Source organism: Artemia sp. Qi Xiang Cuo, chromosome 16 (assembly GCF_049724085.1).
Source record: "Artemia sp. Qi Xiang Cuo chromosome 16, ASM4972408v1, whole genome shotgun sequence".
NCBI classification, from domain to species: Eukaryota; Metazoa; Arthropoda; class Branchiopoda; order Anostraca; family Artemiidae; genus Artemia; species Artemia sp. Qi Xiang Cuo.
In genome coordinates this window covers 54,569,490-54,591,972 of record NC_142809.1, presented here as the reverse complement: position 1 = coordinate 54,591,972, position 22,483 = coordinate 54,569,490, and positions in this window count along the sequence as shown.

Genomic DNA, 22,483 nt, shown 5'->3' with positions numbered 1-22,483 from the left:
AAATTCAGGAATACTATTCGGTGTTTGCCAAGTATTATTTGTTCCCTGCCTTCCAAAATTTCTGCCCCCCCCCCTGCGTTCTGAACTGGTGTCTTGTCTTGTACGTCTGGCCGTCTTTGCGTACTCTATGCCAGCAATCTTCCGCATAGTGGTTTGGTTTGCTACAATATTAGTAATGAAACTTTCTCTTAAATAGTTTGTTGGTTTCCTGGTTACTTCTAAATATTCTTAATCTGTCATTGTTGGTTCTCCAACTATCTGTCTCTGGTGGGGGTGGGTGCCCATATTTTCTATAGTTATTAGCTGCTAATATCTCAAGGTCCTGGAATATGTCAGCTACTTCCCTAGACGGCGACCCTCGGCCTCCGTCTCGCCTTTTTGGTTCACGATTTGGCTCCTCCACTTTTCCATGGCCTCGTCAATTTTTACCTCTGTTTCTACTAGAACTATAGCCTGCTCTAAATTTTCAGGTTTCCGTGATAATATTAGTCTTAATAGCTTTTTTGATAACCCTTGCGTAAAAGTATGTAATTGTACTTTTTGTACTGTCTCGTCATTTCTGCCTTTCTCTAACTGTAAGCATGCAGATCGACAAATTTTGTCTGCATATTCCATCATACTAGTTGAGGTATTGAATGTCACTACCTCTATTCTTAGTCTCTTGGAGATACTCGTATCTATGAACCTTGTTTTAAAAGATTCAATTATAGTGCTAATGTCCTTGGGCTCTTTTTCCTTAATTGCCTCAAAGTGTTTAAGGGCGCTTCCTTTTAATCTAGCTGCAACGCATTGCTCTTTGACCTTATTGTCAAACGACTCAGTTAGTTTGTCGAAAGTTTCAATTTTTCGATAAATTCATCGACATCTGAAATTCCCGCGCATTCTGGTATAGTTTTGGCAATTTCAAGTATTGTTGATAGGGAAGCCATTTTTTCCTCTGGTAAAGCCATTTTATTTCAATCTACAATTTTTTTTGTCCTCTCGGCCCAGTTTTCCGACCGCCACCAGTTGTGGTAAAGCGGTTTTATGGTTTTTGGGGTGATTTTGTGGTAGATGCCTTTATTTCACCTTTATAGGGGATATAATCTATGGCCCTAAGGTAATTAAACTTTGGTAGCGTGCCTTAAGCTATGACCCGACTAATGAGGTGTACCAGCTGAGTATATTCGAGAGACTAAATGTAGGTTGTAGAGAGGTTGGCTATAATACAATAATTTTATTCAGTTAACATATACTAGTACAAGGTATAATAATATATATATATATATATATATATATATATATATATATATATATATATATATATATATATATATATATATATATATATATATATATATATATATATATATATATATATATATATATATATATATATATATATATATATATATATATATATATATATATATATATATATATATTCTGCTGGGACTAGTGGTCTCAGGTAGACCAAAAGTATCAGAAATCTACAATAATATACAATAAGATACTTAGACACTTACAATAATCCGACAATATTTCAAGGTATTTATAAATCAACGGACCAGAGGTCAGTCCAATATAAAGTTAGTATCAGTCCGCCCCTTCCCATAAAATGTATCTTTTATACATTTTCCTCAACCACACCTTCCGGGACCCAACTGACGCACATAATTAGGAAGTGGTAATTTCTTAATTTCCTGTTAAGTATAAACTTGCCAGGATATGTTCCTTATCTTAATAAAAAGTGGTATTACTAGACTTTAGTATTTGCGTCTTAATATTTTACTAAATTTCAAATTGACTTAATTAGAAAGCATCACTACAGGTTCCTGACGAGGTTTCCAAGGTTCCTTTGGAAATAGTAAAACAATAGGAAAACAACAGATAGGTCTTCGTGGTGCGGCTGAAGACAGCGATTGGAATTTTCCAAAAGGTAATGCTTTGGGCAACTTCTCCTTGTTAAACGCTGACATCTTCTACCCACAGCCACGGACTCTGTAGTTGTTTAACGACTTTGGTGTTACTTGATACCAGGTTAAATAATAACAAATTAGTGTCATTACCTTGCAAAACTAATTGGTTTAACAATTCATTCGCGCCGTTCTTTACTAATGCCTTTAAAAAAATGTCTTAGGACCAGGATTTTAAAAGACAGCCCAGTTTAGTTTGTGATTCTTACCAAAGACTGTGAAAGCTGTTTTGAATAGATAATTATGGTTCTGTATTCTGCCTCACGTGATAGCATTAAAAGCGGAGTTTAATAACCCTGTTGCTAATAAAAAAACGTTTATAAATTTGATTATTATGGGCTAGGATTGGTTCTTTTCTAGGTCGCCTCTAAGGGGACAACCGTGATTTTGATGAAAAAAATTAATGATGTGCAGCCAACCCTTAAGTGTGACTTCTGAAGGCCAATGACAAGTTTTTATTCCTCTATTCAAGCCAAAGTAGCTCAAAAATTACAATTTTTTCCCCAAAAGTATGAGTATGATTTATTTTAATCATTTTTGTTTGATTGCCATGTTCTAATTATTCATTTAAAACTACTGTTGAAGTATATGCAACTCAATCTATTGTACCAGAGAGCTAGTACATCCTAATTGGTCATATTCGTTCTATGCTTAAGAAATAAAAATACCCTTAAATACTAGTAGCCACTAGCTGATTACTGAGTCGTGGGTTTTAAGTGAGATTTTTGAAAATCTAATATTACTAGAAAGCACCATCCCACGTCTCTTATCGATCTGCAAGCTGGATTATGTAGTGGCTCTAGCTGCAATTAGGCTCACCATCAAAAATAGACTTTGAAAACATCCGCTGAGGTAATACTGACAAGATAAACCACAACACAACAGCATAAAACATTCTGAGTCATATGTTTCAAACGGCAAACTTCCAAAACGCACTTTGAAACATCAACTGAGGTAACACTGACAAGATAAACCACGACCCAACAGCATAAAAACATTCTGAGTCATACGTTTCAAACGAGAAACTTCCATAATATACATTGAAAACATCTACTGAGGTAACATTAAAAAGACAAACCTTGACCCAACAGTATAAGAACATTCTGAGTAACGAGAAACTTCCATAATACACATTGAAAACATCTACTGAGGTAACACTGACAAGATAAACCACGACCAAACAGCATAAAAACATTCTGAGTCATACGTTTCAAACGAGAAACTTCCATAATACACATTGAAAACATCTATGAGGTAACAATGACAAGATGAACGACGACCCAACAGCATAAAAACATTTTGAGTCATACGTTTCAAACGAGAAATCTCCATAATACACATTGAAAACTTCTACTGAGGTAACACTGAAAAGATAAACCACGACCCAACAGTATAAAAACAATCTGAGTCATACGATTCAAACGAGAAACTTCCATAATACACATTGAAAACCTTTATTTAGGTAACACTGACAAGATAAACCACGACCCAACAGCATAAAAAGATTCTGAGTCATACTTTTCAAACGAGAAACATTCATATTACACATTGAAAATATCTACTGAGGTAACACTGACAAAATAAACCACGACCCAACAGCATAAAAACATTCTGAGTCATACGTTTCAAACGAGAAACTTCCATAATACACTTTAAAAACATCTACTGAGGTAACAGTGACGAGATAAACCAAGACCCAACAGCATAAATACATTCTGAGTTATACATTTCTAACGAGAAACTTCCATAATACACATGGAAAACATCTACTGAGGTAACACTGACAAAATAAACCACAACCCAACAGCATAAAAACATTCTGAGTCATACGCTTCAAACGAGAAACTTCAATAATACACATTGAAAACATTTACTGAGGTAACACTGACAAGATTAACGACGACCCAACAGCATAAAACATTCTGAGTCATATGTTTCAAACGAGAAACCTCCAAAATACGCATTGGAATCATCTACTGAGGTAATACTGATAAAATAAACCACGAAACAACAGTATAAAAATATTCCGAGTCATACGTTTCAAACGAGAAACTTCCATAATACACATTAAAAACATCTACTGAGGTTACACTGACAAGATAAACCACGATCCATCAGCATCAAAATATTCTGAGTCATACGTTTCAAACGAGAAACTTCCGTAATACACATTGAAAATATCAACTGAGGTAACATTGATAAGACAAACCACGAAACAACAGTATAAAACCATTCTGAGTCATACTTTTCAAACGAGAAACTTCCAAAATTCACTTTGAAACTACAACTGAGGTAACACTGACAAGATAAACCACGACCCAACAGCCTAAAACGTTCTGAGTCATACGTTTCAAACAAAGTATAATCACCTACGGAACAAGTACTGACAAAACCTATCCTCTCCACACAAAAAAAGTGACCCTTTGTCCGCGTCTCCGGAGACGATTCCATACCTATGCGAACATGGCAACTAAATAGTGTTGTTACACAATTCAATACAACTTTTCCGGTCACTCGTCGCCTGAATCACGCTTTAGCATAATTTATAGGCTGCGAGCCAAGTACTTTGGCTCGGACTGATTAACTAGTACAACACTTTGTGTCAAGAGGTGCTGTGGTACGCGGGGTCACTTTTGGAGAGTTTTGTCAGTACTCGTTAAGTAGGTGATTATACTTTTGTTTCAAACGAGAAACTTTCATAATACACATTGAAAACATCTACTGAGGTAACACTGAAAAGATAAGCCATGATCCAACAGCATAAAAACATTCTGAGTCATACTTTTCAAACGAGAAACTTCGATGATACACATTGAAAACATCTACTGAGGTAACACTTACAAGATAAACCACGACCCAACAGCATAAGAACATTCTGAGTCATACGTTTCAAACGAGAAACTTCCATAATACACATTGAAAACATCTACTGAGGTAACAATGACAAGATGAACCAAGACCCAACAGCATAAAAACATTCGGAGTCATACGTTTCTAACGAGAAACTTCCATAATACACATTGAAAACATCTACTGAGGTAACACTGACAAGATAAACCACGACCCAAAAGTACTAAAACATTCTGAGTCATACGTTTCATACGAGAAACTTCCAAAATAAAAATTGAAAACATCTACTGAGGTAACACTGACAAGATAAACCACGACCCAACTGCGTAAAAACATTCGGAGTCATACGTTTCCAACGAGAAACTTCCATAATACACATTGAAAACATCTACTGAGGTAACACTGACAAGATAAACCACGACCCAAAAGTACTAAAACATTCTGAGTCATACGTTTCATACGAGAAACTTCCAAAATAAAAATTGAAAACATCTACTGAGGTAACACTGACAAGATAAACCACGACCCAACTGCGTAAAAACATTCTGACTCATACGTCTCAAACGAGAGACATCCATAATACACATTTAAAATAACTACTGAGGTAACACTGACAAGAAAAACCACGACCCAACAGCATAAGAACATTCTGAGTTATACGTTTCAAACGAGAAACTTCCATAATACACATTAAAAACATCTACTGAGGTAACACTGACAAGATTTACCACGACCCAACAGCATAAAAACATTCTGAGTTATACATTTCAAACGAGAAACGTCCATAATACACATTGAAAATATCTACTGAGGTAACACTGACAAGATAAACCACGACCCAACAGCATAAAAATATTCTGAGTCATACGTTTCAAACGAGAAACTTCCATAATACACATTGAAAGTATCTACTAAGGTAACACTGACAAGATAAACCACGACCCAACAGCATAAAAACATCCTGAGTCATACGTTTCAAACAAGAAACTTTCATAATACACATTGAAAACATCTACTGAGGTAATATTGATAAGACAAGCCACGACCCAAAAGCATAAAAACATTCTAGAGTCATACGTTTCAAACGAGAAACTTCCATAATACACATTAAAAACATCTACTGAGGTAACACTGGCAAGATAAACCACGACCCAACAGCATAAACCTCCATTATACACATTGAAAATATCTACTGAGGGAACACTGACAAGATAAACCACGAGACAATAGTATAATAACAATCTGAGTCATACGTTTCATACTAGAAACTTCCAAAATATACTTTGAAAACATCAGAGCTCAATGTGAAAACATCTGTCTAGATTGGATTTATTAAATTTGAAGTCCAGTATGTACTTGAATTAAATCAGTGACCGGAGTTAATTAAGAGATCATTTAAAGGATTAAGTTTTGAATAAATAAATAACGGTGGACTTTTGGTAAACTTGACCTAAATTCTTGATATTCCGTGAGGACTTAAACTGGATTGAACTTTAAATCTAATTGGATTGCGCAACAAGTGAAAATTAAGTGAAGTAAGAGATTAAGAAATAATATTAATTTTGAGCATTCAAAGAGTGTAGACGCAAAGTTATTTAATAAGACATTAACGTAACCCTAATTGGTGAGCAGGAGAAGGCCGTCTATCAGAATCATTCAGAATCAATACTTTCCCTTCTAATAATGTCTAAATATTGTTGTCCTGAATTTAGAAACCCAGCAACCAGTGGGAGAGTTCAGTGCACTAAATGCAGCCAATGGTGGAACCCAAAATGTACAAAGATTACTCTTGGTTTAAGAGACAAGTTACCGAAATGGCTTTGCTTAAAATGTGATTTTCCCACTTCCCCTTTGATTACAAGTGATGAAATACTTTCTGGCAAAGTTACACCAAAAGCAAGCCCTAGATCTGTTGCGAAAAACAAGCCTATAGTCACTCCCAGGTCCTCCAATCCCCAAGCAAAGAAAATAACTAGGCCCAGCATAAAGCAGAAAACTCCCCGTGTCGATTGTGCTGAACATATACGAGCAATTTCAGCGTTAAGAAGTAAATGCTCTACCCTTGAGAATGAACTTTCAGCCCGTGATTCTGTTATCGATAAACTTGACAATGAAGTCAGGTTTGTTTCTGAGAAGCTTTCGATTAGTATGCAAGAATGCCATAAGCTATACATTTTAGTCGACGAAAGAAAAACAACAATCGATTCTCTGAAGATGCAGTTAAATCAGTTTCAAAACCGGTTTCCCCTGGATCAAATCCCAAGCGGCCATGAACTTGGTACCCAGCCAGCTGCCCAAAATAACCAACTCAAAATGAATGCTGTAAGTGTGACGTCAGTTAAATCGGATACACCCCTTCCAAGTGCGATGAATAATAATACTGACATAGCCGCAAATGATCAGAATAATGTGATTGCGATTGACAAGTTACAGGAAGAGGACTTACATATCATTTTAGAGAAAAAAATCAAGCCACCATATAAAAGAGAGTGTTGGTTCTTTCGGAATGGTTTTTGCAAGAGGGGAGCTAGTTACAAACTTGCTCATGAAAATAAAGTGACTCCGGTAAACAAAAATAAAGTTCGACCTCGCCCTGAACAGCCCAAGTTAAAAGGGGTGTGTAAATTTTTCGAAAGAGGAGCATGTAAATTTGGTATTCACTGCCGCTTTCTACATGTATGTTATAATTTCCTTGCTAAGTCATGTAGTAGTATTGAATGTGTCCTTGATCTTATAAAGATGTGCCCTCGGTTTAGATGCTTAGATGAAAATTGTAGACTAGCGCATTGTAGCTGTACTGACCCCAGCTCATCAAAAACACCGACCTTCGACTACGCTAACAGCAGAAAATCCAAAACAAACCCTCTTGGGGTGTAGAAAAAAGGGGACACTCTTGGGTTCAAACGCAGGCCCACCTTCCCAGGGAGTCCAGCAACCATTTTCAGTACACCACTCCTCCTATGACACATCTCAGGAGCCTCTTAGACCCCCTCCCTCCTTTTCCCCCACCTATCCATTTTCATCAACAGCCAATAAACAACCAGTCCCGTCCCTTTTCTATTCCCCCTCCCCTTTACCCCTTTCCTTGAAGAAGGAAAAAATTGTTGGTGACTTCAGTTTAAATAATCCTGTTGCTGCTCCAGTCGCGATAAGGGGCAAGAAATTCCAAAATAAACCTTTTTCCCGGAAGTTTCACGACAAAAGCTACATATTTCCTTCTTTCCTTTACAGCAAGGCCGAAAGTTTAAATCTAGAGAAATTTACTGACCTTTAGACCACGGCTCAAATGCTTGGATCTTCCGTTATCTGTGTTTCCGAGGTCCACCGGCAAGATCTTAATTTATTGAGGGTTCCTAGCTTTTCTTCTTTTATGAAACTTCAGCCTGATGACCATCCTCTTGGGAAAAAAGGAGGAGGAATTCTGACCCTCGTGCACAAAGATTTTAAACCTCAGATTTTAAATATACCCTTTCTTTGTAAGGTTGACCCTTCTTACTCAGGGCTAAATTTTGGTAGCGTGTTATGACTGAGGCTTGGGTAAAGATCGGTACTCAGAATCCAGTGAAAACTGATTTTTATTATAAAAGGAAATAAAAGGAAAATAATATAACTCTAATTATTTTGAATACTTCTAAACCTCTTCTATGTCTGTTGTCTAATATGCTATGGGTCTGCTTGCTCAATCCACAAATGTTTACCGAAACAAAAGGATTTAGTTAATTTTAGGCTATCGAATGCTTCTAATTGAAATAACTACACTTGAATAATCAGACAGACTTGGGTACCGGTGCAATTAAAATTTTTTGCATCAAATTATTGTTTTTAATCAAATCTCAATGGTTGTATAAATTAAACCAAGTTTCAGGTTTATATCCTGTAAAGGAAGTTAGTGTTCTTTGGAACTTTGATAATTTACAACTTTCTAGAGAAAATTGGATCTTTGGACGGAAGAGATTGGAAATCTTAATCTAGCAATTTAATTCCTCTTTCCTCCCGAACCCTTCTGTAAAACATGAGGACTGCCTCTATACGGGTTGAGAAATGCAAAGGTGGCTAAAAAGAGGAATGGTTCCCTCTTTCGTATAACGTCAGAGAACTCGCTAGGGGGGGAATATTGTATGGTCCTCTAGTTCAAATCTTTTTATGTGCTCTTTTAGCCAATCAACAACTTTTTGTTAAAACGTAGTTTTTTCCAGTATTTCAAGGCCTTACATTCCTTTTTGTTTTATGCCCAAAACTGGACTAAAATAGGTCTTCAAATATTTATCTCGGGTTCAAAAGTCGTTTGATTCTTGGATAAAGGAGTGTCACTACAAGGTTTATGACTAGTTACGCAAAGTGAAGTTATGTTCAAATTCAACCTAATTTGAAATTGTCGCTATATTTCTGATCTATTGAAGTGAAAGGGAATTCCAAGCTTTAATGTTATGCGTCGATATCCAATATGTTGTTACATCTTTCCCTTTTTTCTTTTTGCAAGGAGTATTTGCCTCACTTCATCCAGGCCAATGGTTGAACTAAACCTATTCTAAAAGTAAATAAAAAGTAAATATTCAATTTCGTCTTCCTAATGTAGTAGGACTTTACGAAGTTTTCAGCCAGAATCCTTATGAGTTAATACAGATATTTTTAATTTACGTTTTTTTTGTCGTTTCGTGGCATCCGAAATCAAACCCCAGCTTTTGTGTTGCCAAGCACAGATAAATCAACAGTTTGATAATTTTAAGTTTAAAATTCAGCACATCTTTAATAAAAGGAAGATATATTAATTGACCTTTAGGAACAGCTGAATTTTATTTTCTTATTTGAGCTTTTTCTAAATTTATTCAAAATTTTTTTCAAATTATAAGTGAATACTCGAAAGAGTATTTAAAGTTGCCAAAAGGTCAAGTAACAATAGAAGACTTGAAAACTCAAAGGCAAATACATTCTACAATGAAAGAAATCTGTACCCGTTCTCTATTTTAAAAAAATAGGAGATATGAAATTTTGAGCCTTTCGAACATTCTGAACTCATCTTGTTTATTTGATATGGAGAAATCACAAATAACTAACAATTTTAATTGTTGGGTTGCCACATTGCAGCTAGTTGATTTATAAAGTTTCAGTAAGCCGTACTGTCTATAATTAACCGATATTCTATAGCCTATTGGTAGTTAATTTTCAATTTTGAAAATTGTTCTAAGCATGTCTGCCGGATTCGTAACAATAAATGGGAAACTTTTATTTTCTGCTTGAAGAATAGAAAGGATTACTGTTTCTATTTTCTTTACTAATTTTTTCTTTAGATTGAACTTTTTGTCACTTCCTTGTTTATCTGTAATTTTAGAAAATTTATCTCAATAATCTCTCTAGATATACATTCGATAATTCGCTTGGAACTCCTTTCCAAAATCTCTAAACTTTTGTTTCTGTCCATTCTTAATTCCCTGTCGAGGTCACTCACTAATGATATAGATCGGTCCGAAATATGTATTAACCTTCCATCTTCTGCTGTCACATAATCTACTTCATGAAAGAATTCTTTCTACATCTCCTTCCGTTTCTAGTCCAGCTACCCACCCTATTTTTGCCCCAAAAGTGGTAATAGACTCCGTTTGTTTCGTTTTGTTTTTATCCGTCCTTAGTGGTTCTAGTATATGCATATGCAGCCTTTGCGCGCCGGGATACAACCCTTTTTTTTATCTCTTGACGAATGAAAGATCTTAAGCCGAACCGGCCAGCCATGACAAAAAACCAACAAAGAGAAAAATCTCTAAAAAAAAACAAACAAACGAGACTGTGGCCAGTGGAGAGAAAATAAAAACAACAGAAACAAAAGAACACGGATACTTTGCCTGTATACAAAACAAGGCGTCTTCAGCACGAAAGACACAGAAAAAACAAGGTAAACTAAAAACCAATAAAACCGCCACCAAAAAAAAAAAGTCCAATCGGCGCAAACTAATCCACGTAGGGAAAAGATGCTAATATAGAGTTACTTCAGTGAGGACACCAGAGTAACTGAGGAAAAATAAAAAAAAAACTGTAAATTACTTTAATTATTTAGTTGCGAAATAATAATTTTGTTAGCTATTACTGAAGCAAATCGTTTTGGTCTAACAGGTAAAATAGTCCCCTGGTGATTATTTAAAATCTTTACTCCCTTATTGACAATTGATTCACTCTTTAGAAGGTTATCATAAATTGGGTCAATATTTAAATTACCCGTGTCCCTATTTATGTCCCATAAATAGGGACACGGGTAATTTAAATATTGACCCAATTTATGATAACCTTCTAAAGAGTGAATCAATTGTCCATAAGGGAGTAAAGATTTTAAATAATCACCAGGGGACTATTTTACCTGTTAGACCAAAACGATTTGCTTCAGTAATAGCTAACAAAAGGATTATTTCGCAACTTAATAATTAAAGTAATTTACAGTTTTTTTTATTTTTCCTCAGTTACTCTGGTGTCCTCACTGAATTAACTCTATTTTAGCATATTTTCCCTACGTGTATGATTTTGCGCCGATAGTACATTTTTTTTTTTTTTGGTGGTGGTTTTATTGGGTTTTAGTTTTATCTTTTTTTTTTTAGTGTCTTTTGGGCTGAAGACGCCTTGTTTTTATACAGGCGAAATATCCACGTTGTTTTGTTTCTGTTGTTTTTCTTTTCTCTCCACTGGCCACAGTCTCGTTTGTTTGTTTTTTTTTTTTTTTTTTAGAGATTTTTCTCTTTGTTGGTTTTTTTTATCTCTATGGATGCAAACCTTTTTTGCTTCCTGAAGAGGTGGACGCAACCCCTTTTTGCATCCTTAACTGGTATAAGCAACCCTTTTTTGCATCCTTGAGAGGTGTCCTATCAACCTTCCTTCGGAAGTTCATGAATCCCTGTCATGACATGTCCGTGAGTCCTAGTCACAATAGGTCTACTCCTAACGGTTAAGCTATATCTACACAAACTACGGAATCTGGGCCTCTGCCTTCCGGTGGTTCCCTAACCATCACTCGGAGGCCGCAGTACTTTCGGCAAAAATTGCCCCAAAAATTTTCTTGGGGTTGGTTTATAGGTGCTAGAGCTAAACAATATTTTGCTTTTTGTCCTGTTTCACCACAGCGGATACAGGTTGTAGGTTTTTCACATTCCGATTGTCTATGTGGATCCCCACAAGTCCAGCATCTTATGCGAGTGTTTTTTCTTTCAATAAATTTATTCCAGGAATAATTACCCCTAGTTGGTCTTGGTACATCTTTCTTTCCACAGTTCAAACATTTCTTTGGGTTGTTTTTATAATTTCCTACGTTTTGAAATTCTACTCTGGAGTTATCTCTTTGCTCTCCCGGGAAAGTCTTGTGTCCTGAGTCAACCACCGTTGCTCCCAAAGACATTTCTGAGTAGTCCCTATACACCTAATCAATCGATTCAAATCTCTTTGCCAGTGCTAATAATTCATCTTTGTCATTTGTTGCTTTAGTTTCTTCATGAACTTCCCTTCCAATTGAAGGGAGCATACCGCTTTTAAAAATACTAATAGTTATGTCATCTGCCCTTATACCAGGAGCATTTTTTGCATACTCTAGTGCCTTTCTACTAATTCGGGAGTAAAATTGATGTATCAACTCTGATGGCCTTTGTTTCTCGGATAGGAGCTCCTGCAGTTTTTGTGCTGCTGGTTTTTCATGTAAAAAGGCTTCTTTTAGAAGTCTTTCTAAATGGTCTAAATCTCTGATTTTGGAAATGTCTAAGCTCGTTGCAAATATTTGGATTGCTCTTTGTGTATAGCAAAGAGCTTGATTATCCAAAGCAATGTCATTTTCTTCTAAGCTCCTTTGTACTTGTTTATGGGTCGTAATCTACGAATGGATTTTATTGGATATGTCAGTAACGAGATGGGAGGGGCCTGTTCTACTAATAGATTTTGAAGTCTACCTGTGACGGTGGCATCTCTATATTGCCCTTCTTGAGCGTTTATTATAAACTGTGCTTCTTGTAGTGCAATTTCTAATTGATTTTGTTTTCAGGTAAACTCATAATGGTTCTATCCTTATAAACTCTTAGTGTGGGAAACATTTTGAACCTTTACATTGTTTTAAGCTACTAAAATGAGTTAGTTTATACATTGCGTAAGCATTAGCTCAATATCTGGATTTAAATTAACCCTCAAGGCTAATAGTATGATTACACTTTTCAAGATGATTAAGCTATGGTACTACTATTAAAAAAGATTTAAGCAAGATACTAACGATACGGACACTGGAATTTGTAACAAAGAGAAAGAAAACGAGAAGAAAGAAAGAATTCTAGGAAGGTAAAACTGTCTAAACTTCCTTTCAAGTCAAGTTATGTTGCTTAAATGAACACTTTTTGAAACTTTTCCGTCACTGCTAGGCTTGACGATAATCGTCAGAAACTGAACACACACCTTCTTGGGAGGAACTGAGGACTAAATTTTACAAAAATTTATAGTTTTTAACAATCCTTCCCCCCTTAAACGAAAGTTGCACCGAACTTGAGTACCGCCGACACCAATTGTAAAGTTGCCCCTTCTTATCAGAGCTAAAAATTTTGGTAGCGTGTTATGACTGAGGCTTGGGTAAGGATCGGTACTCAGAATCCAGTGACAACTGATATTTATTATAAAAGGAAATAAAAGGATTATATTCTAACTCTAATTATTTTGAATACTTCTAAACCTCTACAAATGTTTACCGAAAAAAATTTTTTGTTAATTCTAGGTTATCGAATGCCTCTAATTCAAATAACTACACTTGAATAATCAGACAGACTTGGGTACCGGTGTAATTCAAACTCTTTGTATCAAATTATTGTTCCTAGGAATAACCTTTTTATCAAATCTCCATGGTTGTATAAATTAAACCAAGTTTCAGGTTTATATCATGAAAAGGAAGTTAGTGTTTTTTGGAACTTTGATAATTTACAACTTTCCAGAGAAATTGGATCTTTGGACGGAAGAGATTGGAAATCTTAGTCTAGCAATTTAATTCCTCTTTCCTCCCGAACCCTTCTGTAAAACGTTAGAACTGCCTCTATATAATATTAGCACGGGTTGAGAAATACAAAGGTGGCTAAAAAGAGGAATTTATCCCTCTTTCGTGTAACGTCAGAGAATTCGCTAGGGAAGGAATATTGTATTGTCCTCTAGTTCAAATTTTCTTATATGTATATATTAGCTTTTAATAAACGCTAGGTAAGTTCCAAATGGTCACTAAGCTGGAAGGAGGTGGCAAAAGCCTCTTTAATTTATTCTTTAAGGTCAAGGAGTTTATATTGTACTTAAATCTTAGTTTATTCCCACGTTCAAGTTTCGAACACGAACTAATTTTATTTCTTTTCCAGTACATCACCTAGGGTCCCCAAGTCTTTCTAATCAAATATATCCCAAATCACCAAATTATAATAAAATGTCGTGCTTTGACTTCAGCACTAGTTTTTATGTCTCCTATATACGTATTAAATTTATTACTTAGCCTGGTTTATCCAGGTGACAGAAATCTTTCAGAAAATCCCTTCTTATCTCAATTTTTATCTTAAAAGGAAATTTATGCAGGCTAGTAGTAGCTTTTTATTCTAATTTACAAAGAAAACACTTACTCATATTCCTTGGTTCCGAGGCAAAACTACCCCGGTTTGTCTCTCATCTGTAAGTTAAATTCCTTTTGCTACTTGATCCGTTTAACGACCTCCCCTGCTCTTTTAGCCAATCAAGAACGTTTTGTTAAAAAGTAGTTTTTTTCCAATATTTCAAGGCCTTGCATTCCTTATTGTTTTATACTCAAAACTGATCTAAATTAGGTCTTCAAATATTTATCACGGGTTCAAAAGTCGTTCGATTCTTGGACAAAGGAGTGTTACTACAAGGTTTTTTACTAGTTACGCAAAGTAAAGCTATTTTCAAATTCAAGCTAATTTGAAATTGTCGCTTAATTCCTAATCTATTGAAGCAAAAGGGAATTCCAAGCCTTACTAAAATTGAGTTACTAAATTACACAATATTAAGGCCTCATTACATCTTGAAGATAATGATGAAATTACTTGGGTCAAAGCCCAACCTAAGCGACTCCCTAGGCCGCTCTCTGCCGTAGCAGTGTGCGTTTTCTATTATTCACCTGATCAGCCCGTTGCAGCAAGAAAAGCTTTTTGTGAGAAGCTGCAGGAATTGACAGATTACGTCCAGAGAACTCACCCATATTTTGGAGTAGTAATGCTTGGAGATGCTAACGAACTCGATAGTAAATCGCTGGCCAGGTCACTTAACCTTAAAACTCTAGTCGATTTCCCAACAACTAAGGGGAATACTTCTCTGGATGTAATCCTGACAAATCTTTCGGAATATTACCAGAATCCAAGTAAACTAGCACCACTTGGTGGAAGTTATCATTGTATGTTACAATGGAACCCTTGGAAAAATTAAAATAATTTCTTAAACCACATTGGCCTGACATCACATAAAGAAAGAAAAACGAGCAAAAATGGGGTTTTTTATAGGCCAAATGAAGATACTGAAAAAACACAAAGCGAATATTTCGAGAGGACAAACGCCTTTCTTCTTCAGCGCGAAACGAAAAGATGTATCAATAAAAGCTAAAAAATTAGAAGAATTAAAACCAACTACCTAACAACAATAAAAGCGAGTTATTCGCCAATATTCGCGATTTGCACAAAATCCAAAAAAACATGAACTGCCATCGACGGATACTAGCGAACAACTGAACAAAGAGAAGGAAACCATTTCATTCACTCGAAAAAACAAAACTAACCAGCAATTAAATAAGTTGGAGAACTAAGTAATTTGATTTCGGATTTTAATTAATGCATTTCTTGCAGACACCCTTTGAGACCTAAAGGGTTGTTCACGTGTTTGATTAGATGATTGAGAAAGTGGTTCAAGTGTTATTTCAGGGATTACTAAAGTATCGGCTTCTGTTTTGAGAAAACCGAAATATGACTCGTTTATTCTTAAATCACCGGAATCTCTGTTTAAAGCTAGACCTAAATGTTGTTATTTATAAATTTCAACAGCTTCTCTGTAGTGCTGGACAATACCTTTGTCATGCGAAATAAGACTAGCTTGATTAAACAAAATAGTATGGTCTGGTTTTTCAAAAATGTGCTCTGCAAGGGCAGAGTCAAAATTTTCTGGTGTTTTCCGCTTTTTAAGTGTATTATTAATTGAACTAGAGTGCTGAGTTAATCTATCAGTTAGTCGCTGATTAGTTCTTCCGATATACCAAAGACCACACGAACAAGGAATTCTGTAGACACCGGAGTTTTCACCTATTGGGATAGGGTCTTTACCTTGATAAATTTGGGACCTGATAGTTTTTCTGGGTTTATAATAAGCGTAAAGTTTATTTTTTTTTAGATTTTTTTAAATATGGTCTGAAATCCCTTTAGGGTATGGGAGACCAAGATTAGCAGAATTTTCCCTTTGATTTGTGTTTTCTGTGGAACTATCTGATAATTTTTTAATGCGTTGTGCAATTACAGAATTTATTAAACTAATTGGATAACCATTCCCAAATAAAATATCTCTAAGGTGGTTGAGCTCTAAATCCAAAAAACGTGTTGAACAAACGTTCAAGGCTCTATCAACTAGAGAAGTAACAAATCCTCTTTTCACAGCAGGAGAATGATTTGAGGAATAACTTAAGTAACGGTCATTATGTGTGGGTTTTCTCTAGACACTAAACTCGAAAAATGAATCATTTCGGTGCACCAGAACATCTAAGAATGGAAGACGCCTCTCTATCTCTGATTCCTGAGTAAATTTCAGTTTTGGATCCAAAGAGTTGAGCAAGTGATGAAAAGAACCCAGAGACTCGTCACCATGCTCCCATAAATAAAAAATGTCATCTTTAAAACGAACCCAAAATTCAGGTTTACAAGAACTTTGCAAAATAGCCCTTTCTTCAAGGTCTTCCATGAAAATATCAGCCTGTATTGGAGAAAGAGGGGCACCCATGGAGAGCCCATATTTCTGTCTATAAAAAATGCCTCTATAATGGAAGTAAAAAGAAGTTTTGTTACAAAGGGCTGTAAGCGAAAGAAGTGTCTGATTCGAAAGAGTAGAATTTTCTGATATAGATGGGTTAGAATTAAGTTTTTGCTCCAAAAACAGTTCGACCTTTTGAGAATCACAGTTGGTATACATTGAATCCGTATCAAAACTGCCAATTCTTATGTTTTGTTTAACCGAAACTTGCTTTACCTTGGAAACAAAATCAGTGGACTTTTTAATATAGGATTTTTGAGCCTGAATCAGTGGCCAATATATCACTGATGAGAATTTCCTAAATTTTGCTGTAGGAGAATTAAAAGAAGAAACAATGGGTCGAAGTGGATTACTGGGCTTATGAACTTTAGGAAGACCATAAAAGCGAGGGGACGTGCATCCGCGTGGGTAAAACCTTTTGTATAACTGATATGTAATTTCACCTTTTCCTTTTAGAAAAGAAAGCTCTTTTCGGACTTCCTGTACAAATTTTTCTGTGGGATCGGTAGCTAATTGTTCATATGTGTTAGAATCATTTAAAATTTCTCTGACTTTTTTGTCGTAATCATCTGAATCTAATACAACAACAGTATTGCCTTTATCGGATTTCGTAATAATCCTAGAATGATCTTTATGAAGTGTGTGTAAGACCAAGTGTTCATTTTTACTAAAATTTTTTAAATTTCGATTATTAACAGAAGGCGAATCCAACAAAGTTTCAACAAATTGTGCTCTAACCTCATTGGTTAGATTGCTGAGAGATTGCTGGAGCACATTGCGAGAGATTGCTGAGGTTAGAGCACAATTTGTTGAAACTTTGTTGGATTCGCCTAAATTTACTCAGGAATCAGAGATAGAGAGGTTTCTTCCATTCTTAGATGGTCTGGTGCACAGATATGATTAATTATTCGAGTTTAGTGTCTAGATAAAACCCACGCATAATGACCGTTACTGAAGTTAGTCCTCAAATTAGTCTCCTGATGTGAAAAGAAGAGTTGTTACTTCTTTAGTTGATAGATCCTTGAAAGTTTGTTCAACGCGTTTCTTGGATTTAGAGCTCAACCACCTTAGAGATATTTTATTTGGGAATGGTTATCCAATTAGTTTAATAAATTCTGTAATTGCAAAACGCATTAAAAGATTATCAGATAGTTCCACAGAAAACACAAATCAAAGGGGAAATTCAGTTTATCTTGGTCTCCCATATGTTAAAGGGATTTCAGACCACATTTCAAAAAATCTAAGAAAAAATAAAATTTACACTTATTATAGACCCAGAAAAACTATCAGGTCCCAAATTTATCAAGGTAAAGACCCTATCCCAATAGGTGAAAACTCCGGTGTCTACAGAATTCCTTATTCGTGTGGCCTTTGGTATATCGGACGAACTAACCAGCGACTAACTGATAGATTAACTCAGCACTCTAGTTCAATTAATAATACCCTGAAAAAGCGGAAAACACCAGAAAATTTTGACTCTGCCCTTGCAGAGCACATTTTTGAAAAACGAGGCCATACTATTTTGTTTCATCAAGCTAGTCTTATTTCGCATGACAAAAGTATTGTCCAGCAATACAGAGAAGCTGTTGAAATTTATAAATACCAACATTTAGGTCTAGCTTTAAACAGAGATTCCAGGGATTTAAGAATAAACGAGTCATATTTCGGTTTTCTCAAAAGAGAAGCCGATACTTTAGTAATCCCTGAAATAACACTTGAACCACTTTCCCAGTCATCTAATCAAACACGTGAACAACACCTTAGGTCTCAAAGGGTGTCTGCAAGAAATGCATTAATTAAAATCCGAAATCAAATTACATAGTTCTTCAACTTATTTAATTGCTGGTTCGTTTTGTTTTTTCGAGTGAATGAATTGGTGTCCTTCTCTTTGTTCAGTTATTATATAGTATCCGTCGATTGCAAATGATGTTTTTTTTGGATTTCCCGCAAATCACAAATATTGGTAAATAACTCGTTTTTATTTTTGTTAGATTGTTTTTTTTAATTATTTTAATTTTTTAGCTTTTATTTATGCATCGTTTAGTTTCGCGCTGAAGAAGAGAGGCGTTTGTCCTCTCGAAACATTCGCTTTGTGTTTTTTCAGTATATTCATTTTGCCTATAAAAAACCCCATTTTTGCTCGTTTTTCTTTCTTTATGAAAAATTAAAAATTAAGTATTCCGTAACCGAAGTTACTTTAAGGCCGATCACTGACCATAGTCTGCTGCAATTCGGTGACTGGATAAAACTGGGTCACGGTCTCTTCAGCTTAAGACTTGGATTCCCAAGTAGAAGAATTCCATAATAAGTTAAATTAAAAATTTTTCGAGTGCTTTCCCGAACGTAAGACTAAATTCTGTTCTAGTTATAAACCATACGTAAATTCAAAAATAAAGCGACTGATAAAACATAAATTGCACCTAATAGGAAAATGTCAAAAGAACCAAGCAAAACAGTTGGCAAACCAAATAAAATGGAAAATCAAAGAGGCACAAGCAAATTATTATGAAAATGAAGTTGACCATCTTTTGGAGTCAAAGCCTTTGCAGTTCTTCAGTAAAGTCAAAAGTCTGACTGGCAAAAGTCCCAACCAGTTCACTTCAGGAAGGAGGAGCATCTAGAGAAAACTGCGAATGATTTAAATGCTCATTTTGCTTCAATTGTGCAGTCTTACCCCCCTCTTCCACCTGAGGATCCTCCAGTAAATTTAACTGCTCCTTCAGATGACAATATAATTGCTGATATTTCATCGGCAATTACAATCCGCAAACTCTCTTCGCTAAAAAGAACTTTCGTTGCCCCTTTTGACATTCCAGTTGTTCTCATTAAAGAATTTGCTAAAGAATTATCATTTCAGATAATTTTCAATAATATAACAAAAACAGGATATTTTCCTAGGAAATGGAAGAAAGGGTTTATTACCCCGATTCCAAAGAAAGGAGCAGCTAATGATTTCTCTGGTGTCCGCCTGATCACAGTTACATCAGTTTTTACCAGAATATACGAAAGCTTTGTTGCCGCATGGATGAAAAAATATCTTTTGAAAGTAACTGATCGAAAACAATTTGGTAACATCCCTAAGTGTTTGACAGTTCATTACCTCGGCAATTTAATTGATTTTATTTTAAAACACGTGGACGAACATGGAAAATGGATAAATTTAATTGCAATTGATTTCAGAAAAGCATTTGATCTTGTTGATCACAAAATTCTTTTAGAAAAAATGGCGGAAAAAGATATACCCAGCATTATTATTAAAATCATCAAGAGCTTCTAAACAAATAGAGAGCAAACTGTGAAGTATAAAGACCAATTTTCATCTTTTCTGCCAGTTTTTTGTGGAATTCCAAAAGGAACTGTGATTGGGCCGCTGGGCTTCCTCCTCATGATAAATGAAATTGCTGCTGAAATGGAGGACAGATGCAAATACGTTGACGACTTGTCCTTAACGAAAATCGTATCTAAGGATTCGATGAGCAATGCTGCTGGTTTCATCGAAAAAGTTACCTCAGAGGCGGCTGAACTAAACATGGTCGTGAATAAAGACAGATTCTTGGTCACAACATTTTCTTTTCTTCGAAATGCCCAACCGTCTTTCAGAACTTCCTATCGCTACCGAGCTAATAAGTCGTAAAATAACTTTTTTTCACCACTTAATACGGTGATTTCTTCTGACCTGTCATGGCTGGAGAATACAAAGACAATTGTAAAAAAAGTTAACGGTGCAATCCAAATGCTAAAAACACTAAAAAAATTTCAAGCTCCTAAGTACAAGCTGAAGCTAATATTTTGCACTTTCACCCGCCCCTTAGTTGAATATGCTTGTCCGATTTGGCACTTTGCCCTTACCCAGGATGAAACTGATAAAATAGAACGAGTTCAGAAGAGATCACTGCAAATCATTTATGGCGGTTCCCATCTAGCTTACTCCTTTTAGCTCAAAGAATTTCAACTTGAATCCCTTTTGTCCCGCCGAGAAAAATTATGCCAAAGATTTGGCTCCTCCCTCCTAGAACATCCCATCTACCAATTATTCCTTCCCCCACCTTTTGTCCCTATAAGATCTCGTCCCCCCAGAGAAGTGGCTGAGAACGTTCCAAAACTGACCCCAGTCCACTGTAACACCATGCGCTACAGTAAAAGCATTGTGCCAAGCTTTGTGAAATATTACAATGATTTCTAGTGTTTTTATTCTATAGTTTATTTTGTCCTAACGAAGTTTTATCAGACAATTTTATTCTCAATCTCAAGTGTTATTATCCTTTAGTTTATTTATCCTGCCGAAGTTTCATCTGATAACATTATTTTGCTAATTATGAATAAGAGACATCAAATTTGGGCTTTGCCCACGAGACCTATGTCTTGTTTTTGAATTAAATGAACTTGAATTTGAATCAACTGAGGTAACGCTAACAAGATAAACCACGACACAACAGTATAAAAACAGTCTGAGTCATACGTTTCAAACGAGAAAATTCCAAAATTCATTTGAAAACATCAACTGAGGTAACACTGACAAGATAAACCACGACACCACTGTATAAAAAACATTTTGAGGTATACGTTTCGAACGAGAAACTTCCAAAATGCACTTTGAAACATCAACTAAAATAACAGTGACAAGACAAACCCCGACACAACACTAAAAAACATCTTCAGTTATACGTTTCAGACGAGAAAATTCCAAAATACACTTTGATAACAAACTTCCAAAATGCACTTTGAAACATCAACTAAGGTAACACTGACAAGATAAACCACGACACAACAGTATAAAAATATTCTGATTCATACGTTTGGAACGAGAAACTTCCAAAATGCACTTTGGAACATCAACTGACGTAACACTGACAAAATAAACCACGGCAAAACAGTATAAAAATGTTCTGAGTCATACTTTTTAAACGAGAAACTTCCAATATGCACTTTAAAACATGTACTGAGGTAACATTGACTAGACAAATCACCACACAACAGTATAAAAGCATTCTGAGTCATATGTTTCAAACGAGAAACTTCCAAAATACACTTTGAATACATCAACTGAGGTAACACTGACAAGATAAAGCACGACAAAACAGTACAAAAACATTCTGAGTCATAAGTTTCCAACAAAAAACTTCCAAAATGAACTTTGAAACATCAATAGAATATAACACTGACAATAAGATCTTTGTCTTCTTCTTCTCCTTTGGGTTTGTATAATATCATTACTAGAATCAACTTCCAGTTATAAATAAATATTATTATTATTATTATTAAGCTCTTTGAGTGGCAGCTATCCTTTTCTATGGAATATATTCTGCTCATTTTGGGGTTTAAAGTTACTTTTTACTTTCATAATAACAGTGTAGACCAGAAAAACTCCCGGAAATAAAGAGATATTATATATAAATTTCTACCTCCACCCCTTCCTTAAAATCAATTCGGTATTTATCTGATGGCTCAATTTGTAAGTTTCAACTTATTACCATCATCCGATTCTTAGATATCACCTTAATGCTCTTCACCTTTTCGGATGCACCCATAATCAAAACTTTCCCCCTTTCTAATGATAAATCCTGTATGTAAGCAGCAGATAATTTACAGTCCTTGTCCCGGGGCCGTGGGGAATACACCACCCCAGGAGGCATAGCTGTTAGACCTTTTGACTAGTTTGAACAAAATAACAATGACAAAAT